Genomic DNA, 26,016 nt, shown 5'->3' with positions numbered 1-26,016 from the left:
TCAATGCAGCCCAACAGAACCGATTATACAAACTGCAAGGCTGCGCTTATAGCACAATTCTACACATTTTATATTTGGAAGCAAGTTCAATGGAACTTACTCCTTAGTGGGTCGGCACATGCAATATATAGGGCTGCATCTAGTATTTGCTGTTGGTTTACTGTTTCAACTCTCATTGCAAACATTTTACTAGCCTAGTGAAAAAGAGGAGTAAAATGTATTTTTGCTTCCAATTGTTTTTTTTAAAAATCCGTAGTTATGGCCATGGAGAAATCAATGTTAAAAGAGCAGTTGCTGAATTTGGAGCTGTAAGAAATGCAATATTTTCCCTGTTTATTCACTGTTACACATTGCAGTCAGTATGCAAAGGAAACTAATCTGGAGTAATAATCTGAAAGGGATAAACTACCTCACGTGAAAAATGACTAAAAAAAAGAAACTAAAAAGAACAAAAGTTGTTATAAGGAAAATTACACAAAGAGCAGATTCAGATGGAATTGCAGCATCATTCAATGTAAAAAAAAGGAAAGAAAGCCTAGGTATGTATCTTTGCAATTTTATGTAAGAAAGACAGATTTATGGTTAGGCCTTTTTATGTTTATGGCATTATATAACCAATCCTCCTCCCTCACAATAATTTTGCTGACTAAGCGTTCTTTCCAGAAATGACTGCATGAAATATTCACACACAACACAATCTTAGGCTGGATGTTCCGAAATGAAATCAAGGAGGCTTTATTTACTAGTCCTTCCCTATGTTGTGACTACTCACAGGCATTCCCAAAACAACTCTCCTGACAAAAGCATATTATTAAAAGCCACTAATTATTATCAAAGCACCATGAAAAACAGATCTGGCCAGCAACATGTTCAAGGGCTGCTTTCCTTAATTCTGTGTTTTAACCTGAGAGCAGGATGGGGTTTTTTTGCCTAGGCAGGCCCCTGCATTTCGGTGACTGACAACATCTCGCCAGACCCTGGGAAAATGCAAGACAAAAGGGGCAGCAAATGGAGAGGAGAACACAGGGCTGTCATGGTGGTATTGATCACTGCAGGGGCATTTACAGGAAAACCCTGGCCTTGACTTTTACACTGTGGCAGCAGATGCAATTGATAGCTATGAGCTTTTCATCTGAAAAGGGGGAGGCCTATTCACCATTGATGCAAAGGCTCCCCCAACCCAATAAACCATCCTGCCATAAAAAACCCAACAGTAAACAAGAGTGTTGTTTCTGGAGCTGAGCATTTATACTCTTGGGTTGCATTGTTTATTATCTCAGGGGAGGGTGGCTTTCCAATATGGCATCACTGAAACCCTGACAAGAAGGGAAGAGATGCAAGGTACCCTCCTCCTAAATTCCCCTCCAAAGAACTTTGCCCTGGAAAGAAACCCTCATGCAATTCCAAATGATGACTATTATTATTATTATATAATATAATATAAATAATATAAAATATTGATGATAATAATAATAATATAAAATATAATATAAAATATAAAATAATGATAATAATATAATATATAAATAATATAAAATAACAGTAATATATAATAATATAAATTATATGAAATATTGATGATAATAATAATTAAATTTAATATATTATATTAAAATATAATGTAAAAATGATAATATAAAATATAATGTCATAATATAAAATATTGATAATAATAATATAAAATACAAATAATAATATAATATACTAATATAAAATCATATTATTGATATAAAATAATAATATAAAATAAAAATAATAATATAAAATATAAAATAATAATAATATAATATAAATAATTTGAAATATTGATAATAATCTAATAAATAATAATAATAATTTAAAATGTTAATAATATATAATATAATATACAATATTGATAATAATCTAAAAATATAACATAAATAATATATATAATCTAATATATATAGTGATGATTATAATATAAAATACAAATAATAATATACTGATATTAATATAAAATCATAATATTGATATAAAACAACAACAACAATAATAATAATAATAATAATAATTTATATCATTATCATTATTATTATTGATAATAAAAAGCCCTTCTGCAAAGGCTAGACTTACTGCCTGGAGAGGGAAGGAGAAGGAGGAGAAGAGGTGATGATGCCCAGGCGTCCTCTGGCCCTCTCCCCGAATGCTATCTCTCTCTCTGTGTGTCTAAGAAGGTCTATGGGAGCAGCCCCAAGAGCAGCGTGGTCCCCGGTGTCCCTCCTTCAGAGCCGGCGCCGTCCTCCTCCTCCAGCGCATTCTGCTCCCCGGGAGAGGCCACCATTGTCCGCCTGGGCTCCCAGGAGAGGGTCCTTCCTCCTCTTGCTCCAGTACTGGGCCCACCAGCCAACAAAGGCTGCCAGGGAGAAGAAGGAGAAGAGGAGCAGGCTGCTGCTGCTGCTGCTGCTGAGGCGCGCAGGCTGGAATAAGCCGGTCGTGGCGGGGAAGCATGCTCACTGCCAGGCCCCAGAGGAGGAGGAGGAGGAGGAGGAGCAGGAGGAGGCAACAAGGCCCAGCGCCTCCCTCCCTCACTCCCAGGCAGCCCCGCCGGGACCAACACACACACACACACACACACACAGAGGAGAGGGGAGAAGGTATGTGTGTGTGTGCACATAGAGAGAGGGAGACATACACCCCACACACACATGGGGAGAGAACGTTGTGAACTGCCTTCCATACACATACACACACAGAGGGAGACATACCACACACACACACACACACACACACACACATACACGGGGAAGAGGGGTTGTGAACGGCCTTACACACACAAAGAGGAGTCGTGTGTGTGTGTGTGTGAGAGAGAGAGAGAGAGAGAGAGAGAACAGCCTTCCACACACAGGGAGACACACACATGGAGGGAGAGAGGTTGTGAACAGCTTTCCATACATACACACGCAGAGGGAGTCATACACCACACACACACACACACACGGAGAAGAGGGATTGTGAACAGCCTTACACACATACACAGAGGAGTTGTGTGTTTGTGTGTGAACAGCCTCCCACACATAGGGAGACACACACCCACACACACATGAGGGAGAGAGGTTGTGAACAGCCTTCGGTACATACACACACAAAGAGGGAGACATCCAGACTACACACACACACACACGGGAGGGGGGAGAGGTTGTGAACTGTCTTACACGCACATAGAGGAGTTGTGTGTATGTGTATGAGAACAGCCTTCCACACACAGAGAGACATACACAAACACCACACACACATATTGGAGGAGAGAAGTTGTGAACAGCCTTCCATACATATAGACACAGAGAGGGAGACATCCATACACGGGGGGAGGGGTTGTGAACACCTTACACACACACACAGGAGTTGTGTGTGCGTGCATGAACAGCTTCTCACAGGGAGACAACCATCCACACACCCCACACACACGGGGGAGAGACGTGAGTTGCCTTTCATACATACATACACACACAGAGAGAGACATACACCACACACACACACACATGGGAGTAGAGGGGTTATGAACAGCCTTCCATAAGGACAGAGAGAGGAGCTGTGTGTGTGTTTTCTCCCAGGGGCGAAAAGGAGAAACAAAGGAGTTTCTCATGCTGGGGGTGATTTTGGCATTAAAGAGAGATTAAAGCTCATTTAAAGCATCCTACAAACGAAGTGGACATGGTAAGTAATTGCCCAAATGATTATCACACGCAGTTGCGCAAATAAAGTGGTATCTGAAATGAATTGTCGCTGAAATCCCAAAGGTAAAAAGATGTGGGTTAATTCTTCTTTGTGACCACTTTAATGGCGGGTTTTGTGAAATCATTTCGTGCTGCTGGAGAAAAGTGCTAATGATACTGTGGATGGCCAAGAAGACAAACAGTTAGGTCTTAGAACAAATCAAACCTGAACTCTCCCTGGAAAACAGAATGACTAAATTGAGGTTATCATGCTTCAGCCACATCCTGAGAAGGTGTGAGTCATTAGAAAAGACAATAATGCTGGGAAAGGTAGAAGGCAGAAGAAAGAGAGGAAAACTGCACACCAGATGGCTAGAAGCAATCAGGGAGGTCCCAAACCTGAACCTGCGGGATTTGAGCAGAGATGTTGAGAATGTCTGGTCCACAAGGTCTCCATGAATTGAAGACAACTCAAACAACAACTGCTGGAAAGTTAGGCACATAATCAGGCTAAGAAAAGCAACCTATTTTACTTGCAATATGGCAAATAGCTTGGTTAATGCCAAGCCAAACTGACATTAACTTGGTATCACCTCTCAACCTAAACTTCCAAATTGTCCAAGCAGTAGGAGTGAAATGTCTGCTGGCAACATGCAGAGGCCATTTTAAGGCCTACCAGTCTCATTCCAAGCCTCACAGGATCAGGTGGTTCTGCAATGTGTGGCCGTGTCTAAAGGATATTTTCAAGGCTGTAAATCAGTGGCTGGAATACAGAGACATCCCATCAACACCACTGAATAACAACATACAGAGTAAGCATAGAGGGAAAGAGTGGACTTCTTGTTTGGCTTTGATTAAAATCTGACTCAGAGAAGAACCTCAGGACATAATGCTCACTTTATACTTAAAGTGATAATTACAAGCCATTAAGACTTGTATTCTCAAGTCAAAAACAATAAAACATGCTGAAATACCTAGTCAAGAACAATAAAACATGTTGAAATATCTAGTCTCAACACATAAAAACTGGTATATATAGCTGGGATAAAGATAATGTATGATCTGGTATGTGTAATACCATAACCCCAGCCAATTCTCATTCCTTCATTTACACTAGATCTTCACTTTGCAGACATGATTTTGACCACATTTGAATGTCACAACAGGCTATTTACTGGAACTTGGCTTGTTAACCAGCCACAAAACACAGCCTGAATTCATGGTTGTTGCTGATTTATGAATTGTGCTTGATAAATCTAGTTTGTTGTGGCCACCAGAACCACAACTATGGCTTATGTCTACCCTGTATTTTTCCCCCAGAGGCTGAGAATGGGGACAGAAACAAACTGGAAATTGGAAAGACAAGCCATAGCTTCGTCATCTGCTGTACTATTTGTGCCTTACCCAACCATCAGGTATCTTATATTTCAAACCACTGTTAGTATGTGTGTGTGTGTGTGTGCACGCACATGCTCACACACTTTCAAGTTACCTGTCAACATATGTTGACTCCATTAATTTTACATACTGTACAAGGTTTTCTTAGGCAAGGAATACTCATAGGTGGTTTTGCAAGTTTCTTCCTATGAAATATAGCCTACAGCACTGAGTGTTCATTGGCAGTCTCTCATCCAGGTACTAACCAGGACTGAACTGTCATAGCTTCCAAGCCCAGACAGATGTGATGCCGTTAGGGTATTTAGGCCCAGTTTGCATGAGTGAAGAATGTCCTTCCCCTCTGATAATGATAATGTGCTAGAATCTTGATGGAAGAGCAAACAAGAGGGTAATCACCCCTGTCTCTTTCTAATACCAAAATAAATTAATATATGCCCCATCCTTTTCCCTGCAGAGTTTGCATGAAGTAAGCAGACCTAAATAAGTTCTGTTCATGATACAGCAGGGATGAGAACTGTGTGGTCCTCCAGAGGTTTACCGGTAGTTTCAACTTGTAGCATACCCCACTGTTGTTTATCCTGGCTGGGGCTACTGGGAGTTACAGTTCAGCAACATCTGCAAGGCCACATACAGTCGGCCCTTCTTATACATGGATTTCTTATATGGATTCAAGCATCCATGGTTTGAAAATGTTCAAAAAAAGTATAAATTTCAAATATCAAACTTTGATTTTCCTTTTTTTTTAATAAGGGATACCATTTTGCTATGTCATTATATTTAATGGGACTTCAGCATCCACGGATTTTGTTATCCACAGATCTTGGAACCAAACCCCAGCGTATAACAAAGGTCCACTGTAATTCCCACCCTACTGTATCAGAATTTTTTCTATTTCCTTATGCTTTTGCATTTATTCCAGTATAAACCACATCCTCAGGTACATCCTGATTGTTAACCTAGAATTACCCACCTCCTAACTACTGTCTTCACCTTTCTCACCAATGTTTCATACCATTCAGTACCAAGCAATGCAAGATGTTGTTCTTCCTTAAATCAGAATGGAGAATATTATGCATAAAGTAGTTCCAAGCAATTGGAGAGGCAACAGGAAGCAGAGGAAAGAAGAATTTGCTAATGGTTCACTGCTGCACTTGCGCAAAAGCCAGTGGTTAGGTTACTGTGCCAAGACGTCAGATGTGCGACAGAACAGACACACAAGAAGAAAATAAATAGACAGTTCTCCCCTCTTTGATGCTGTGGTATATTTTTAAAGAAAGCATCAAACAATGACAGAAATTTTGTTTCCACTGATGACAATAACAACAGCAACAACAAAAACATTTATATCTAACCTCCCGCTTCCTGTATACTGAGGTGGAAGGAACAACAAATAACACAACACAAAACATCAGAGCAATGCAACTAGGTTTTCCAGATATACTTATAAATATAAATAAATATAAACATACAGTTGGCCCTTGGAACTTGCGGAGGGTCCATTCAAGACCCCCCCCCCAGTGAGTTCCAAATGTGCACATATTCAAGACCCATAGGCTTGAATGGGGTATGTGCCCCATTGACGTTAATGGCAGTCACTCCTCTGTGAATTTCAAAGTCTATGGATCTCAAGTCCGTGGACTTGGAGAGGTAACTGTACTTCTCTTCTAATTTTTCTGTGCATTCTACGGGTTAAGGGCCATTTAGGCCTTTTCAGTTCTGACAGGGAAGGCAAATGGATTTTCTTAAGCACTTCTTGAAAATAAGATAGTTATCCAGTAATTGGTTTTATACAGTAAAGAATCCAAGCACAGTTAGCCCTCCTGATTTGCAGGGGTTCAGTTCCCCCACAGATGTGAAAAAATGTGAATAATCACACTCCATATTATTAAATAGTGGCAACACACATACTTCAGCATGTCTGCATTCAAGTACCTGTAATAATATGTTATGTGATGATCCACAAACAACAGAATTCACAGATCTGAAGCCCACGGATCTGAAGGGCCAACTAGACCATGTGAGCTGTCACTGAAATTTACAAGGAGTTTTCACATTACAGTTCTACTTCCAGCAAAAACATTTGTATGTCTAGAGATATTTTTCAGAAATGATATCCACCACATCTGAGTCTGATGTTTGACCTACAACGTTCTGTGAAGCATAAATCTGAGCTCACTACAAAATTATCAGTGCTTCCACACAAGTTTTTTTATTATTATTATGCAACTGGCTTGTCTCATTCATGAAATTTTACAGGGAGTCCAGGCATATCAGCTTTCATTTGTAACCCTCCCATGGTCTCATACAACTTCTTCTTAGGGAAGGAAACACAGAATAGTTGAACAGTGTCTTCTGATTGGTATCACTAGGAGCTGTCTGTCTGGAAGCATCCCATATCTTCATGGTAACTCTCAAGTGACTTTTCCATTTAGACTCCTGAATGACTACCATATATAGTAGAGATCACCATCGTTCTAAATATAATGAAAGCCTGTCATGCTGCCTACTGTCAGCTATGGCTGAAATCAGTGATCATCTGAAGTTGTCATCAAAATGTCTTTCATCAAAGGGATGGCTAAACTACACAAAAAATGAAGATTGTTATCAAAGTTGCTTCTTTTGCCTTGCTCCAAATTTTCGGATAGTTGGTGAAACCATTCAGTCATAATACAATGTCAGTTTTGTTCAGCTGGTGTGTTAGACAATGTGAAAAGAGAGCTGGCCAGTACATGACAGACAGAGCTCCAGGGAGACAGAAGAAAACATCCGTCTACAGACACACAATCCATAGTCTGGCAACTCAAATGGCTTTCCAGGAGGTTAAGAGGGAAGATTTGCCATGTTATATCTATATTTACAAAATAATCTAATGCAAGTAAGAAGTGAATCAGCAGGTAACAGAACATTGTTGCCATGTCCATTTCTCTTTAAAGTACAACATATAAGATTTCTCCCCATTATGTCTCTCACCATATTCAGTTATAGGATCTCTCCGTCCATATATCCTCCTCCTCAGTTTCCTTTTGCAAACTTTTCAAAGTAGAAGTAAACCATTTCTGCTATATGGTTGTCATTTGATATTTACCAAACTGTACCAGTATGGTGATGACAGCAAACTATCTCTGTCTTTTCCATCTAACTTGGAGGAAGCTGTTGTAGCATGAAACCACTGCCTGCTCTCAGTAATGGACTGGATGAATGTGAACAAACGGAAGCTTAATGCTTGTCAGCCATATGGCAGACCATGGAACAGAGATTCAGCCTACACTGTAGGGGATTACAATCTCTGTGAAATTGCAGCTTCAGTGTACTGTGAACTCATATCTGAACTTGGATGCCCAGTTTCAGTGCTAGTCAAGAGTGTGTTTGCACAGCTAAAACTAATGTGCCAACTGTGCCTGTTCCTTTACATGTCAGATCTGGGTATGGTGACACATGCCCTGACTATATCCTGTTTGACTTCTTGCAATGCTCCTTCTGAGGGGCTGCCTTTAGAAACTGGAAACTTCAGAGGGTTCAAAATGCTGTGGCCAGGCTATGGACATAGGGCCCAAACAGACAGGCCAAAATAAGATCACTTTGGAGGTATGCTGTTTAAATGACACATGCATCTTAAAAAGCCAGAAGCTGCACCAAAGCCACGCTCCAGCTTTGGCACAGCTTCTGGCGTCTTAAGATGCATGTGCCATTTAAACAGCATACCTCCAAAGTGACCCAAAGCAGCTTTATTTTGGCCTATGTGTATGGGCCCATAGTCTTGTTACCGGGAACATATGCCTCCCCAGTTGAAACAGCTTCACTGGACAGCAATCTACTCCAGGGCAGAATTGACGGGGCAGAATTAACACTATAGCCTTAAAAGCCCTACACACCTGGGTCTAGACTATATCTGAAAGATTCCTTGGTCCAGACCTCGGAGGTTGAGAGGAACTGCTGGACCTCTTACCCTTTCCCTCCACCACTCCCTTCTCCTTCTGTGTCATGTCTTTTTAGATTGTAAGCCTGAGGGCAGGGAACCGTCTAACTAAAAAGATTGCATGTACAGCGCTGTGTAAATTTACAGCGCTTCATAAATAAAGGTTAATAATAATAATAATAATAATAATTGCATCTAGCTATAGAAGCCTGCCTGGATTTTAAGATCTTCAGGGGAAGATTTTCTTTCAGTCCTAAAATCATCACAGGCGTATTTGATGAAGGCAAAGGAAAAAGCCTTCTCCTAGGCTGTGGAACTCCCCTCTATAGGAGGTCCAGCCAGGTCCCTTTGTTCTCTCTTTCTGCCAGGAAGAAAAGACCTTTTTACTTATGCAGGCCTTTGGTTTTGAAATCATATGGCAGAAGGGTGTTTTTAATGTAGTTTGCTGTGCTCAGAATCTTTTTCATTATGTCTTAAATACGCTTTATCTATTTTTAACTATTTTTAAAAATAGAATTGTTTGGTTGGTTTTTAAAAAAAAGCTTTTGTAAAATAAGATTTTAGCTGGACTTTGTTTTAAATTGTTGTAAATCACCTGGGGTCCTGTGTCAGGGGAAAGGGTTAGGATAAATAAACACTGCATGCTTCAAACCTAGGTATAGACTGGACCAAATTGTTGGAGAGGGCTTACCTGCTTGAATTCACTTCCATATTAAAAATTTTCTGTATACAGAAAACTAAATCTCAGGCAGAATTATTCTAAGAGTAACCTTCTCCCCAAAGGTGAAAACACTGATTTTCTAAGTGAAGGGGATTATTTTGCATAGAGGACCATTTCATCAAGTAAGCCTCTGCTGTAGTCAAGACAAATTTTACTGCTCTTGAGAACTTTATCCCAATAGCACTTACATATTCAAAAAGTGTTTTTCCCCTCCCCTATTTTTTTAAATTGACAAAATCATGGTATTGAAAAAAATCATAGTGTTTTACACGGACATACAATTAATCTAATATCCACAAATCTGATCTATTCAATATATATATATATATATATATATATATATATATGGAGAGAGAGAGATTAAGCAGTAATGAAACATCATTTTCAACCATTTCACTTACATACTTCATATTCTGATAACTTTATAACCCCTTAATCAATTTCTAATACTTTCTTTAATATATTCCACCTCTTTACATTACTTCTTCTCTTCTTTTCTCTCCCAATCTTTGACTAAGACAAGTTCATTCTATAATTTTGTTAACTTTCTGGAGGAAATTTTTCTCTGCACTTAAGATAACTTTTCCAGAACTGATAAATTAAGATTTTTATTCATGCTTTCACAAAGGGATCAGCCTACTTTTGATGCCTTCCCTCATTTCTCCCTTGTCATTTGTTTTTCCCCACCTGGTTTTGGTGAGGCTGAAGCTGTCAAGATTCATTTTTCTTTAACCAGCATAGATATAAGTAGACTGGTTCTTATGTAATGTCTGTGACTTCACATTTATCTTGCTGTGAATGTCAGCGAATGCTGTAATTCCTCTCAGTTTAGGTGCAACATCAGCATTTCATATTTTTTCCAGGGTCAACATGACTTCCATGAAGAGTTCTTACATGCTCTTTTGGTTGTAAAGCAAACTTGTGGTTTTGATTCCTGATAGCTGAATGATTATCCCTCCATTTTCAGCATGGTTTTGTAATACTGCATCACCCATTTCCTGCTAAAATAGGTTGGCTAAATGCAAATTAGAATATCCAAATGCAGCTGAAATGTAGTTTGGTTTTAAGAGGTTATCATATGGGAGGTATCCCATGCATAAACGGTATTTAGAACTGGGAAATAACCTAAGAAGACACACAAAAGCACAATTGATTTTCAGGGTTAACAACATTAAACCGGCTAGAAAGTTGATAAAATGTGATTCTTTTCACTTTGGGGATTTTCCCGAAGTAAAAATAATTGTGTTTTGTCTACTTTCTAGCTGGGTTAATCTTGCGTTAATGCACCTTAACATTTGACTGACATTAAAAAACCTGAGAACAATCGAAAAGGCGGCTCCATTTTAAAATGATACAAATGGTAATGAGAAGTCAACAGGGTTAAATTGCCACGGATTCAATCGGGATAAACGTAGTGGGAACTTTGATTCAGTATTGCATCATCGAATCTCCCCGGATCTACTTGGCACAAAAACATGAGTGTGAATGCAGCCTAAAACTGACCCTGGAGAGCGGGGAAACTTTCCTGAAGCCAGTTTTTTGGAAACAGATGGTTGCCAGAGGGAGAGCAACATCTGCATGTTCAAGATGACCACTGTATGCTAGGCCTAAGCTGTATATTAAAGAAAACCCTCTCCTACAAACCAGAGATGGGCAGTGATGCTTAGGGCAGGGCCAATTTTCTCCCTCATACCCCTGAGCAAGCCACACTGAAATATTTTGAGTGAAAGGGGATGCAACATCACCCCCCAGTTTAAATTCTGGTTGAAAACAGGCCATTTTTCATAGTTTGGGACCTCTTAAGGTGCATCATGCTTTTAAATGTTTTCATAATTGGTTTCAGGCAAAAAAAATATTATTTATTTAAATGGGGGGGCTTTGGGGGTGTCCTGAGTCATTTTGGGAGCACAAAAATCGGAAGACATACAATCTACAGGCCTCACCTTCCTCCACTCCTGCTACAAACTTTCTGATGTATTGTGAGAGATAACCAGAAGGTAGTTTCCCATGTACTACCTCTTGCTGTGCAGGCACAGAAATGCAAAGGAGTTTATTAAAATAGCAGTTCAGGCTTTTGCTATTCAAAACCTTTTTACAGTATTGCAAGTCATCCCATTAGATAAATAGTCCTTGTAAATGTCATTCTCCAGTCAACTGGATTCAAAATAAAAGAACTTGTGTGAAGTACTGGCCAATTATGCATTATACAGGAATACATAGAGTTTAACTTGTCAAGAATAAAGCACTTTGTGAGGATTTTTTAAATGAAATAAGCACTTAAAAGCAGCAGCCTGCCAGGTGAAATCAGTTGGTTTCCTGACCACGGATGCAGATTTGGGGAGCAGGGAGAGAACAGAGATGAAACCACCCCGTATTATATTAATGCCATCCCATGATAATATATTCTTCTTATTGTTGTGTGCCTTCAAGCTGGTTCCTATTTAAAGATTTCTTAGCAAGATTTATTCAGAGGATGTTTGCCACTGCCTTCCTCTCACTCTGAGAGAGAATGATTGTCTAAGGATACCCAGTTGGTTTCCATGACTGAGCAGGGATTTGAACCCTAATGTCCTGGATTCTTAGTCCAAGATTGAAACCACTGTTATCTTATTGGTTCTGCCATACCATGACATTCACAATGGTACTGGCTTGATGCCTTGGTGTATGATCATTCTCAGCACTCCATCTTCTTACCCAAGCTCTTAATAGCACAAACCCAGTGTAGCATAATGGTTAATGCTGGAAATCCATAAAATTCTCTGAGTGACCTTGGGCCAGCCATTTTCTCTGTCCAATCTACCTTAAAGGCTTGTTGTGAAGAAAACATAGGAAGAACGGAGCATGTGCACTGGCCTTAGTTCTATGGATGAAAGCTATAAATATAACTAATAAATAAAACATGAAAGTGCTGAGGAAGTTTATGCAAGGTTTGCTGGTTCAGCAACACAATACAAATATGAGACGGTGTTGGCATTTCCTGTATCTATCCCCTTCATCCAAATCCAAGGAGCTATTCAAGTTCTGAATGTGTCTGCAGGGAATAACTGACTTACTGAAAGTGAACAAACTGAAGCTTAAAACCTAACAAAACAGAGGTGCTACTGATAAGTCTAACAAGTCTGATGGAGTTCATCCTATCTTGGCTAAGCTTGCATTCCCTTTGAAGACCCAAGTCTACAATTTAGGTGGACCTTAAATTTGCAATTTGGTATGGACTCAACCTGGACTTTGGGTGCCCAAGTTTCAGTGGTGGCACTGTTTCACAACCAAGGCTAGCACACCACATCCAGTACATCTGTTCCTTGGAAAACTGGTTTTGGCCTTAGCAATACCTATTTTAGTTGTGCCTTGTATGGACAACAGTACTACACTAGGTGAAGCACTATCTGAATGTGAGATTTCACTAGAAGAATGCTTGGAAACTTCATCTGGCCCAAAATGCTACAATCTAATTACTCACCATGGTCAGTTATGGGGAGCAAGTGATGAGGTGATATTCTATTTCTGGGCACAATTCAAAGTACTGGATATTATCTTCTTTTTTACTTTATATGACTTGGGACACTGTGGATCTGTGGATGCTCGTCCCATTAAATACAATGGTGTAGTAAAATGGTACCCTTATATAAAATGGCAAAATCAAGCTTTGCTTTTTGGAATTTATATATATATATTTTTTAATCTTTTCAAGCTGTGGATGGTGGACTCCATGGATAAAAAAATCCATCAATAAAGAGGGCTAACTGTACTTTATACTGTTGAGGTTTACAAGCCTAGGAGTTTACAGTCTAAAATTCAATAAAAAGAATATAATGGAGGGAGAGAACGATACAGGGGTTAAAGTGGGGAAAATAACAAAGTGTTTCAGGGCCCTTTCACAATGCACAACTGTAGAGTTATGATCCCACTTTAAGTGCCATGGCTACATCCTATGAAATGCTGGGATTTGCAGTTGGATGAGGAATTCTCTGGTGGAGAATTCTGTATAGCCTTCTCTAAACTGCAAATCTCAAGATTCCATTGATTGTTGCTGTGGCAGTTAAAGTCGAATTACTACACTAATTTAACTGTGTAATGTGAAAGGATCCTCTGTTACATGTACTTAATCCCAGATTTAGTTGCAGTATGGTTATCTTAAGTATTCACAGGTAAGGTGGATTTTGAGGAAGTATGTGAAGGAAGGTTACAAAGGTAGCATCACAGACATGTTCTGGGAGCCATTAGGGGTAGGAAGAATGGACTGGGAGCAGAGCAAACTTCCCCAGATATCTGCCTGCAGTATTTAGGGCAGCCTTTCTCAAACTTTTTACTCTGATGTCAACCTTTAAATAATTTCCTTGTCTCAGGGAATCCATGCATAAAAGTTATTATATTTACAGCTTTTTAAAAAAGTTCAATCACAGTCGATAGATCATGGGGTTTTCTTGGCCAGATTTGTCCAAAGGAGGCTTGCTATTGCCTTCCTCTGAGGCTGAGAGAGTGTTACTTGCCTAAGGTCACCCAGTGGGTTTCCATGGTCAATCTGGGAATCAAACCCTGGTCTCCAGAATCGTAGGCCATGGCAATATATTTTGCAAATTAATTTGAGGTATAATTTAACTCTGGACTGATTTGTTTATCTGGAAAAAGCTACACAACATTTATTCTTTCTTGAGCAGAATATTATGGCGTCAAACTTGAAAACTATCTTTAGTATCTGTTTTCTCCACACAACTGCTCTCTTTTGTCCTTCCATACATTTCCTCATTCTTTACAACTTTCGTTCTCCAGTCACTTAGGGATACTTCACCAAATCAGAATTCATACAAAGAAATGGCTACACAGCAAAAAGGGGGGGGGGGTTTAAACAAAGGAAAATGCTATGATAAAAGAAAATGCTACAATAAATTTAAATTTGGTGTTCATTCCCTATCATTTTTATGAACGATTTCTTTCTGAAAAAGCAGCCAAAATTAGTCCTAAATAGGCTGTACTTGTTTTTTCTTGCAACTTGTGGCAAAAACAGTCTTTACATGAATGATTCCATGAGAAAAATTCCCAGTGATTTCACACCTCCTTCCTTTAATTAGACCATGGCTTTCTTCAGTGTTTCTGACTGCATTAGCCATTAAGTTAATAGATTATTACTTCTTGAGAAGGAAATCTTGCCAAATATGGACACAGCTTCATGTTTTAATGTATTTGTGAAACGATGTGAAAAACAACTCATCACAGGACACAATCCAACCAAAGTTAAGGACTTCTCAGCTCTATGAAACTGATGGAAAAATTAACAACATGCTTAGATCTTGCTCTGAAATAAGTAGGAAAAAATATGTTATGACTGGATTGTACTTTTAGTGAAAACGTTTTAAAATAAAAAGAAAGTGACCTATTTTATGTATCATAAAAACGCAAGCAAAGTCTTGAAGGAAAAGGTTCTTCAGATCAACAGAAGACTCCTGTTACTCATTTATCTTATGAAGTTCGAGATCAGTACATAAGGGAGGGAACAAGAACAAGCTCATCAAGTTTATGAAACGTGAGCATTGTTGTGGAACAGGCCATGCTTTCTGGTTCTGTAGTTCTAAATGTTTATTGGATAAAGCATGAAATCAGGATTCTCTGTGAATGTTTTATGAAGCCAATTGGGAATGCATGCAGAAAATGTTCTAGCCACACTAGACCTTTAATTGCCAACAGGCATGACAAATGTTTTATGTTTTTCAACTAGCACACACCAAGTAGAATGTTGATTATTATTTAATGAATTAATGATACAGAGATTTTTCTTTCACTAACCCAATAAAAAGGAGGCAGCGTTAAACCTACAGCAAAGCAGAAGCTTGTGTACTATTTGCATCCTTGATTCAGAATCTCTGGTCTATATTGCAGTAGATGGTAACAAATGATCATGTACTATAGCTTATTGTTGCTCGTTACCTGAAACTAGTTTTCACAAGTGTGCAAGTCTACCTACTATAGACCTGGTTGACTTCACTCCATGGACTTCAGACATTCTGAGATTAGATCATCAGACACAGATGCTCTTGCCTCAGTAAAACATTTATGTTCATATTCCAGTCATAAGCAAGAGAGTTTTCAGAAGTTATGGCTAAAGCCAACCTTGAAAGCAAGGCTTATATAAAGGCTCTCTCAAATCCTACATCTATTGATCTATTAAGTAAAGTCATTGCCTAAGCAAGAGAGTAAAAGCAAACGGAGAGAGAAATTCCTTTATGTGCAGAGAGAGTTTTATGGATTTCAAAAGATACGGTAGAGAAACTCAAAGCCATAAGGAGTTTTTCCTTCTAGCAGCGGCAGCAGCAGAAGAAGAAATGTAAGCCATAGTAAAAACCGAACAGTGCAAGATAATTTAATATTTAGCTCAATCTATAATGGGAGAACTGAAAGGCAGTAATATTCCACTGTTCTGTTCTTTCATGGTTTAAGGATTTACATGATCAAGACTTCATTATATCAGTCACACAACACAACTGCTAACAGCACAATTCCATGCATGTTTTTTTTTCCTCAGACATTAGATCCACTTGTTTCTGGCTTATGCATTCATCAAAATATTTTATCCCCTCCTCCTTTTATCATGAGATCTCAGGGCAGGTAACAGATAAAACAAAACAGCTTTAAAAAACTAAAAGAGGTATTCCCAGCTAAGAGTGCAGAGAACTGCACCATACGGTACAATCTTGTTTCTCCTTTAGAATACTTCATTTTTAACAGTATTTGAAGAAAACTTCAGAAGCAGACTTGTAGTATTCCCTTTCTCAGAAATTACTGTAAGTCATGCTGGCTTCAGCAGCACATAGTGGTTCTAAATTTAGGACTGCTATTCTGTACATCCCAGCCTATTTTTAAAAATTTATTTCATTTATATGCCACCTTTCTCCTAAAGTGAGACTCAAGGCTGCTTCCAGAAATGCCAAATTAAATAATGTTTACAACAAAAATGGAAAAACAATTGAAAATCTCCACGTTGAACACTATAAAATCATTACAAAAGTTAAAACAAATACAACACACGTCTAAAGAAAAATCTTCCCCACCTAACCATTAAAGTGAGTCTGTTATGGTAGCAGGACCAAGACAAATACCTGTATTCCCCTTTAGATCTTAGATTTCTACCAGGTTAATTCTTGTAGTCCAAATACTCAAATTCTCTCACAGGTTCCTTCCTTGAGTTCAAACTTTCAATGTTAGGTAAATTTATGAACTATATGATTGGAGCCTTTTTTTTTTCTTAACAACAACATTTGTGTTTAGTGGTTACAGAACTTTGATCAAGGAAGGAGTTTGTGTACAGTTTGAACTATCAAGTTTGAATTATGTTGCTGAACTAAAATGTACCAGCCTGTTCTCCCAGTCTTTGTGTTACAGTACAATCAGTACTACAACTGCAAACAACAGAAATTAGAAGCTATCAAGAAATGTTTCCAAAACTATGCAAGATGGCTTTCTCTGTTCTCCACTATCTAGTGACTTCCACGATACTTTTGAGCAGCTTCTGTTGGAACATCAACAAATCCAGTTTTTGGTGATAAAGATTCTGGGTTTTATTGAAATATGAGATACATCTGAAAGATAAAATGAGAAAATGTGAACTCTCCAAAAACAGTAGAGCTCATTGTATTCTACAGAAAAAGTACTAAAGTTCATTCAAATGCAGTCTTGTATCAATCTTGGAATCAGTTCTTACCAGCAGTGATGCTTTTGCAGTGGGAGCAATGGGGTCCCATAATAATTCTTTTCCTTACAATAAGAATGGAGAATCCTGGCCAAACCTAACCTCCAATTATCATCTCTTAAATATTCTTCTTAAACAAAACCAACAGTGTTCAAGACATGAATGAAGCCTCCCAATAGCAATGGTGTAACTTCCAGAGCACTCTACATATATTCCAATAGATCACCCCACCATTAGCATGTTAGTAACCTAGCACTACAGAAATGGTACAATTAAGCACTTCCAGAGGTTTACCAAAGCATTGTTAGGCTTCTAAACAAAGGCTTACAAGTCTTAGGCAGCTTGCTTTGTTTAGGAAAAAGGAGGTCATGGGGAACAAGGAAGGTTGGTGTTAACCCACATGATGCTCCAGGGGAGGGAGTGATTGTGGGGTGATAGAGACAGCAGAACACAAAAGAAATGTGTTTGTAAGTCATAATGGAATGAGTTACAGTACAGTATTTCCATGAAGGAGTAATGGCAACAACCAGCTCATCAGGAGAAACAATGAGGAATGTAGCATGTTCCTTTCTCCCCAGGAGTATTCCCAGCACTGGTTTTCTATCCATCATATTGATAGCAAAGATACTTTTGAATAGACCACATTTAATATGCTCTGCCATGTTGCCAAGAGATACCCCACCCATTATTTCCACATCTTTATATTATTAGCAAGGTAGCATAATAATCATTAGACCAAGCAGTGAATTAAATCATACTTCTAGAACTATTTAGAGTTACATCTTTGGCTGAGTGGTGGCATAGCACATGTTATCCTTCATCTCCCAAGAAACTAGCCTCCTATATGAAGGGTGGGGCAATGGGAAACAAGAAGCAGAGAGTAAAAAAAGGGAAGTTGAATATAAAAACACTATTAAATAAAGGGGGGGGGGTCTTTACGATATACCATTAAAGCAATTGTGCTTGTTTTGTACTCATTATCCTGCTCCATAGGCAAAGCAACTCATCTACTCATATACAGGAACTTCAAGAGGTACAAGCAACTCCTTCAAAGAACTTTTCCATCCCCAGAGCTTTTCTTCAGCTGTATGATGAAGGTCCTTCTCCAGCTCTTTGTCAAAGGGGATGGGTAACCAGTTTGTAAGACCTGAGGAACTCTGTGGTAGAGAACAGAGGTGGTGCACTTCAAAAAGAGCTTTGATTCCTTTGAATGAAAGCAACTTTTGCCACTAGAGATAGAGAAATGCCCTGACAGTTAAAATCAGTGATGTGGAAATGAGCATTACTTCACTGTGCTGAACTGCCAACTTGACTTGAGAAACAAATTTTGCCAAAACACACGGTTCCTCACAGATAAACTGGAATACTGTTCTTCAGTTAAGGTTATGTGAAAGCAGCTACACTTTTCAGGAACCTTCTAATCACTGCCTATTTTTTGTGACTAAAACGAAACATCATGAATGATCAGAGATTAGCTTTTGCAACATTCTGTTACAAATGCATAGCAGATGCAAGGGACCACAAATATAATATAGCAATGCGAGGGGGGGGGGGAGTTAAAACTTTTCCTAATATCTCTCTGTCTCTTGCAATCTCTCTCTCTTTGCTACTGCTCCCTGCCCAGTGGTGCAAGAACAAACAGGAAATACTGGTAAAGCATCTAAGAGCCCTGTTAGACATGACGTTTATTATGCAATTTGGATTTGTATGGCTCAGGGGCGTCAATACAGGTGCGGAAGGTACGGTCCTCACCAGGTGACACCCTAATGGGGGTGACACCACTGTTCCCCAACATCTGCCTTTCGGAAGAAATGGGCTGTAACATTTCCCTTTAAAACACTGAAGAGATGGTGTCAGTGGACGAGGCTCAATGGGAGGAGAAACAACTTTCACTTTAACCACATGAAACAATGTACATGTAAATGCATTTAGGCTGTGTATATGATTATATAATTTAAAGGTATAATTTTAATTTTTCTAGTTGTTTATGTCACAACTATTGCCATTATATTCAGTGATATATGGGAATTACGATTTATGAATAACATTAGTACAAAGAAACATCACTGTGCCCGTGTACCCTCCAAACGTATACAGATGGAAAGTGGGACATCTGTGGCCAAGTATCACTGGAGTGTGGTCGAGAGGGTAAAATTTATTAATGGGGAGGAACAGAAAAGCTAGGATAAAGCTGTAGCAGTTTGCTTTTGCCTGAGCTGACTAGGAAGAACGAGACTCCAGGCTTTCTCTCCCCTTGTTGAGTTAACATTTTGCACATGGGACTCAGTTTCCAGCAGGTGAAGTAAGATGAGGATTACCAGCTTGATGGATGAAGGGAATACTGTACACATAACATATCTTGATTTCAGCAAGGCCTTTGACAAGGTCTCCCATAATATTCTTGCAAACAAGCTAGTAAAATGTGAGCTAGACAATGCAACTGTTAGGTAGATTAGTAATTGGTTGACTGGCTGAACCCAAAGAGTGCTCAATAGTGGCTCCTTTTCATCTTGGAGAGAAGTGACCAGTGGGGTGCCACAGGATTCTGTCCAGGGCCCAGTGCTATTCAACATCTTTACCAACAACTTGGACAAAAGAATAGAGGGCATGGTTATCAAATTTGCAGATGACACCAAATTAGGAGGAGTAGCTAATAACCCAGAGGAGAGGATCAAAATTCAAAATGATCTGAATAGATTAGAAAGCTGGGCCAAAACTAAGAAAATGAACTTCAACAGGGAGAAATATAAAGTATTGCATTTAGGGTAAAAAAAATGAAATGCATAGATATAGGATGGGGGACACCTGGCTTAACAACAATACATGTGAAAGGGATCTAGGAGTCCTAGCAGACTGCAAATTGAACATGAGTCAACAGTGCGATGCGGCAGCTAAAAAAGCCAATGCAATTCTAGGCTGCATCAATAGAAGTATAGAGTCTAGATCAAGGGAAGTAATAGTGCCATTCTATTCTGCTTTGGTCAGGCATCACCTAGAATACTGTGTCCAGCTCTGGGCACCACAGTTCAAAAAAGATGTGGACAAGCTGGAGCGTGTCCAGAGAAGGGTGACCAAAATGGTGAAGGTTCTCCAAAATAAGTAACTTTTACAAGCATTGGCTTAAGCTTTTTGACACACACAGACACAGACACCATGCTCTCAACTGGAATCAACCCAATCCGCTGTGACTGCAATGTGCAGTAGGAGGAAAGCTGCCACTAACAACTTCTCCGAAATTATGAATTGGAGAAGCAAGAAGCCAATTCCAATTGGGACCAGCAGAAACCACTTTCAACACTCACTTGCAGGGCCAATTGCCACCAGCTATCTTTTTTCTTTTTATGTTATACAACACCAAGCCACAGGATAAACACAGTATCTAATTTGGCCTTAAAAACCAGATGTTGCCCATTTTTACTAAGCTAAAGCTACACTATCTTAATTCAAAATCATAGCAGACATGCTGAATATAGAGAAGCAGTTTCAACAGCAGATCATGTGTAAATTTTAAAAGATTATTTTAAGCATTTCCAAGCCTTAAGTATGGAGCTGCTCACCTAGGTGAAACGTTTAGAAAGGAACTATCATGAAAGGTTATTATTGGAATGAAAGGCCTATTAGATGTCCATTTTAGGATTATGAGTTTGAAAAGAACCAAATTACAGGCAGAAAAATAAGTTCAGAATCCTCAACAGGAGGAACATTTATTAAAGAAACAGCTTGATCCTGAAAGAGGGGGAAAGGGATGGAGATGTGTTGCAGCATGTCTTCCCTCATCAAAGAGTAGACAGGAAGGGTGGTGAAGAAATTCAGACTGAGTGGTTCTTTTTCGTTTACAACAGAAAGCAGTCACTCAAATTAACCCTGACTGAACCGGACAATTATATCTGCCCACAACACTTTTGGCATAAGTGGCTGACAGAGGAAGGAGAAAGTAAGCAGGAAATGAAGACAAAAGATCCTAATCCCTCTCTGTCCAAGTCATCTCATCCCTAGTGAAGAAGAGAGCAGCAAGAACAAGTGCAGAAGCTACCGTTTCTTCCATCAGCCCTTCTCATTGACTCATGTACTGTTCTGCAGCTGTGGATCTTCACATCAGCCCCACTGCATCTCACAACATCTGGAATCAATCTCAGGATAGTGGCTTGTGTCAGCAAGTCTGCCAACATCTCTTATGTAAGGCAGTAACTCAGCTTGACAAGCTGAACGTCTCACACATAGTAATGTGTTGTGTCAATGTGCTTCCTTCTTGGATTTGTCCTTTCACTCTTGGACAATTGAATTCAACTCTGGTTGTACGGTGGACTTTGGCTCTCATCTATTCCAAAAGTTTCCAGCAGTTTATTCAGCCATGCAAGCTGTCTGCATGCTTCTGTAGCTGACACATACACTGCTTCTATAGATTATAGAAGCATGTAACGGGGGCGCACTTTAGGCCTGTCTGTAGAGGGCCAATATCTCCCAGTCATGGAAGATCTCCTTGTTTAGGTTTCTGATACTGTAATTTCATCACTGTCTTGCTGGTCTTTACAAGAGAGAATCAGATCATCAACATAAACAAGGATGTAAGTCCATCTCTTGTCCCCAAATCTGCTATACTGTCAGGGGTCACTCCATTAATCTTTTGTGAAGTGGCAGCAAAAGAAAGAATAGCTTAAGGGGCTTATTCACAGGGTTATAAAAATTGTCAAATTACCTTCTAATATTCTAGAACCTTCAAAGGTTGTACACATATTTCCCAAGGCACACTAGTCTTGTTTGCATCTTCAAATGTCTCCCTGCATTCATGAAAAAGAATTTATCATGGCCACTGTCCAAGCCTACATTTAGTCCAGCAGAAGGTGAGAAAAGAACCCTAGAACAGGTATGACATTTAACCTGCAGACTGTAAAGTAATAGTCTACCTCAAAAGGTAGTGGATTCCCCTTCTTTCAAGGTTTTTAAACAGAAGTTGGAGCACTTTAGCTGCAGATTCCTCCATGGTAAGGAGTTGGACTAGGCATTCATTGAAATGCTTTCCAACTATATGACTTCTGTCTTTGTAGTTTTGCAAAAACCACCGCCCATGATCACACATAAGATAGATGCTACATGTGTACAGTCATGAGTGAAGCTACATAGCATACAGACTCCACTTTAATATTGAGATTGGGGTGGATAACAAGTTACAGTTTCTTCACATCCTGCTCAACATATTCTATGAAGCAGCAATTTCAACATTACAGTATTCAAAACACAGCTATAATTTCATTTGTATATAGACCGTTGTTGGGGAGTCCTCACTAAATTAGGAGTGGTAGAGATATGGATGCCAAAAGTCAAATAGTAAATGAAGTGAGCACATTAGAAGAAGTGGGTTGTTATTGGGGTTTTTTTAATCCTATTAAAATTCAAGACATTATTAAATACATGTATGCCACAACATCACAGCTGGTAGCTTTGAGGTAAAGAGTATGCTAATGAAATATCTTTAATCAAAGTGTTTACCATCTTGAACATATTAAATGTGTTGCAATAATAAAAGCAGAAAAAATACATCTGTCAATCCATTTATTCCTACAGTACATCTATTCATTCCAAAGTCACCACTCCAGACTAACATTTAAGACTGTTGTTGCTTAAGTCCAAAGGGCCTAAATACAATAAAGGCACCAGATCCTGCCTAATCATGGAAGCTGAGCTGGGTCAGCTCTGGTTAGGACTTAGATGAGAGACCACCAATCAGTGCCAGGTGCCATAGGCTGTATTTTAGAGGAACTGGCAAAATCATCTCTGAGTATTCCTTGCCTAAGAAAATCCTATGAAATTCATGGGGTTGCCATAGGTTAACAGGCTACTTGAACACACGTGTGAACATAGCTTCCCAAACATCTAAGCATAGTGCACAGAGCAAAGCTATGAACCCTTTGGTCCCCTGATGTTCTGCTTTACAACTCCTATCAGTTTCATCCCGCATGGCCAACAATAAATGGCCAATGATTTCCCATCCCTACCAAGGAAAACAGGGCAAAATTAAACATGACATTAATTGTCTAAGTATAACTAATGGGCATGTATTCTGTGATATACCTATCAGCCACAGTGGAGAAGGACAAACAGTGACAGAACCACAGCAGCAGCGAGTAGTGGTGAAAATTCAGCACTTATTCCCATGCCATGGTCCTAACAACAGCTGCTATTTGTATCAGAAGAAAAACACTGCTGGGAAGGGGTGAGCTTGAACCGCTTATCCGTATCCCATGTGTTCTCAGTGCTGCTCAACCACTCCCTATAGCTTCTATTTATGTTACAAAAACTATGTATATTGCTTGCCTTTGCACAGCTAATGTCACACCTAGTTTGAATAATGTGTGTGTTTTGGACCCAGTTAGGATCTTGTTCTGTACTGACACTTGAGAAACAACCTTTCAAGGCTTAGTTAGAGCCTCTGAACTTTCACTACTGACACAATGGGCCCTTGCAGACAATCAAAATGTGGCACAACAAAGGTGCCATTGTTTCCCTTGTTCTTAAGACATTTAGATCTGGCTTGTACTAGAACATTTTTTAAAAAGACTTGATATTGCAGTAGAGCAGGAGATGAGTGTGATAGCATTTTTAATTCTGAAACTGCAAAGCCATGGAACAAAGTCACATGACCTGAAACTTATCCTTGAACTAAACTTGTTCAATATAAACAAAGAATTCAAAGACTTACATTTCCATGCAATATATTTTTAGACAGAACACTAAGCTTCCACAAAAGAGTCCTATCTGTTCTGCTTAAAAGGGTGACGTTCTGCAACACCTGTTTGTCAGAATGCTTCCTCCATAGGTCTGTGCTTGTAATACATCATCATCATGATCATCATTATCAGTATTATTATTTTCTTATATCCTGCCTTTCTCCCAATACAGAGACTCTTATTAACAACCTGGACAGTAATTGCAAATGCATTGTCAAAAGATCCATTTCACCCTGGTAATGTCTAGCTTCTTTGTAGATTACACTGTACAGTACACTCGTTCCTCCACATTTGCGACTTTGACTTTTGTGGATTTAATTACTGACTGATGTTATTATGTTTTCTCTAGGAATATCTAGGTCCTCCAGCACAACTCTGTGGTCAGCTTTAACCAAAAGTTGCACTGAATGACTTAGAGATTCCTAGAGAGAACACTACACTAGGCATTTGCAGCTCTTCCAGCGCAATTCCATGGTCAATGTCTGGCAAATGTTGACCACAGAGTTGCACTGGAGGATCTAGAAATCCTAGAGAGGTGTTTTCTCAGGTAAAAACATTGTGTTTTTGTTATTTGCAGGTTTTCCACATTCACGGAAAAGACAATGGTGCTCAATGAAGTGAAAGGCAGCAGGAAAAGAGGAAGACTATATTATGGATGGATAGATGACAGGGTGCTTTGGAGTTTCCTCACTAAGAATGTTGCCAATGCCATGTTGATGCTGACTTGACAGCAAATAACAATAGGATTTCCACTCTTTTATTTCTACACTTTCCCCAACATAATTCAGAGAATGTGTTTTATGTTTTCTCAACACAAAGAAGTATAACATGCTGTTAGAATAAGGCCAAGCTCCACACATATAAGCAGCTATAAGAAATTTAACTGCAAATGTGAGCTATCTTTTTGACCCAAATATATTATAATCATAATTGGAGAGCCAGTATGGTGTAGTGGTTTAAGTGCTGGACTATGATTCTGGAGACCAGGCTTCAAATCGCCATTCAGCCATGGAAACCCACCAGGTGACCTTAGGCAAGTCACATTCTCTCAGCCTCAGAGGATGGCAAAGGCAAATCTGAACAAATCTTCCAAGAAAACCTCATGACAGTTCATCTTAAGGTCCTTTTCACTTGCTGCTCCACAATCCTGGAACCTCCTTCCCCTACAAGCATGGTTCATCACCTCTTTAACCAGCTTCAAAACTGAGTTAAAGACAATACTGGTCAGAGAAGCATTCCCAGACATTACATGATTGTTATCCAATGTTATTTTAATTTGTTGTCTGCTATATTTTATTGTTTGAATGTTAAGATGTCTTAATATGTATTATGTTTAATTATTTTCATAGAATGTATGCCATAGGCAAGTTTATGTTATCTATTTGAATTGATTGTATGTACAGCACTGTGTAAATTTACAGCACTTTATAAATAAAGTTTAATAATAATAGTAATAATAAGGTCACCGTAAGTCAGAAACAACTTGAAAGTAGAAAACAGCAGCAGCAGCAGCAGCAAAACTGTATTTACATAATTTTATGGAGGGTTTGTATTGTTTACAGTAACAGTATAAAGAGCAGTGCTATTCTGAAGTGCTATGCTGAATATTACCATAAACTTTTAATTAAAAAATAGCATTCATTAAAAGTTAATAATAATAATAATAAATATATTTAATTCTGAACTCCAGTGCAGCATGGTTTTGCAGTGTCAGACTTTACCTGGCTTGTCATTTCAAAGAATCCTAAATAAAAACCGTCTGGTAAACTGATGCATGATGAAAAGCTTTCAAGCACAACCTTAGTGTCTTTTCAGATCAGCCATCAAAACTAGCAAAAACAAACAAACATGCCCCATTCAAAGGCACATTACAGTCGTGCCAATGCAATGTGACTAAGCCA

The 26,016-nt window shown here is 39.0% G+C and overlaps 1 protein-coding gene and 1 long non-coding RNA gene across 4 annotated transcripts in view; one reads left to right on the top strand and one right to left on the bottom strand.

Moving 5' to 3' along the window:
• The window catches only part of LRRC8D (leucine rich repeat containing 8 VRAC subunit D), a 54,776-nt gene extending 52,300 nt beyond the window's left edge, over positions 1-2,476 (bottom strand). For all 3 annotated transcript variants that reach the window (XM_042465092.1, XM_042465093.1, XM_042465094.1), the window contains exon 1: positions 2,095-2,476. The gene's annotated coding sequence lies outside the window, so the exon portion shown is untranslated. The remainder of the gene's footprint in view (positions 1-2,094) is intronic.
• Positions 2,477-2,739: 263 nt separating this feature from the next.
• LOC121929487 lies at positions 2,740-25,096 on the top strand. The gene is made up of 3 exons (XR_006103679.1): positions 2,740-3,675; positions 4,995-5,089; positions 24,693-25,096. It is a non-coding gene; the product is annotated as an uncharacterized LOC121929487 (long non-coding RNA).
• The last annotated feature ends 920 nt before the right edge of the window (positions 25,097-26,016 follow it).

This window comes from Sceloporus undulatus, chromosome 4, assembly GCF_019175285.1.
Source record: "Sceloporus undulatus isolate JIND9_A2432 ecotype Alabama chromosome 4, SceUnd_v1.1, whole genome shotgun sequence".
NCBI lineage: Eukaryota > Metazoa > Chordata > Lepidosauria > Squamata > Phrynosomatidae > Sceloporus > Sceloporus undulatus.
The sequence above is the reverse complement of the archived record's forward strand: the minus strand, read 5'-3'. Positions and strand labels throughout refer to the sequence as shown.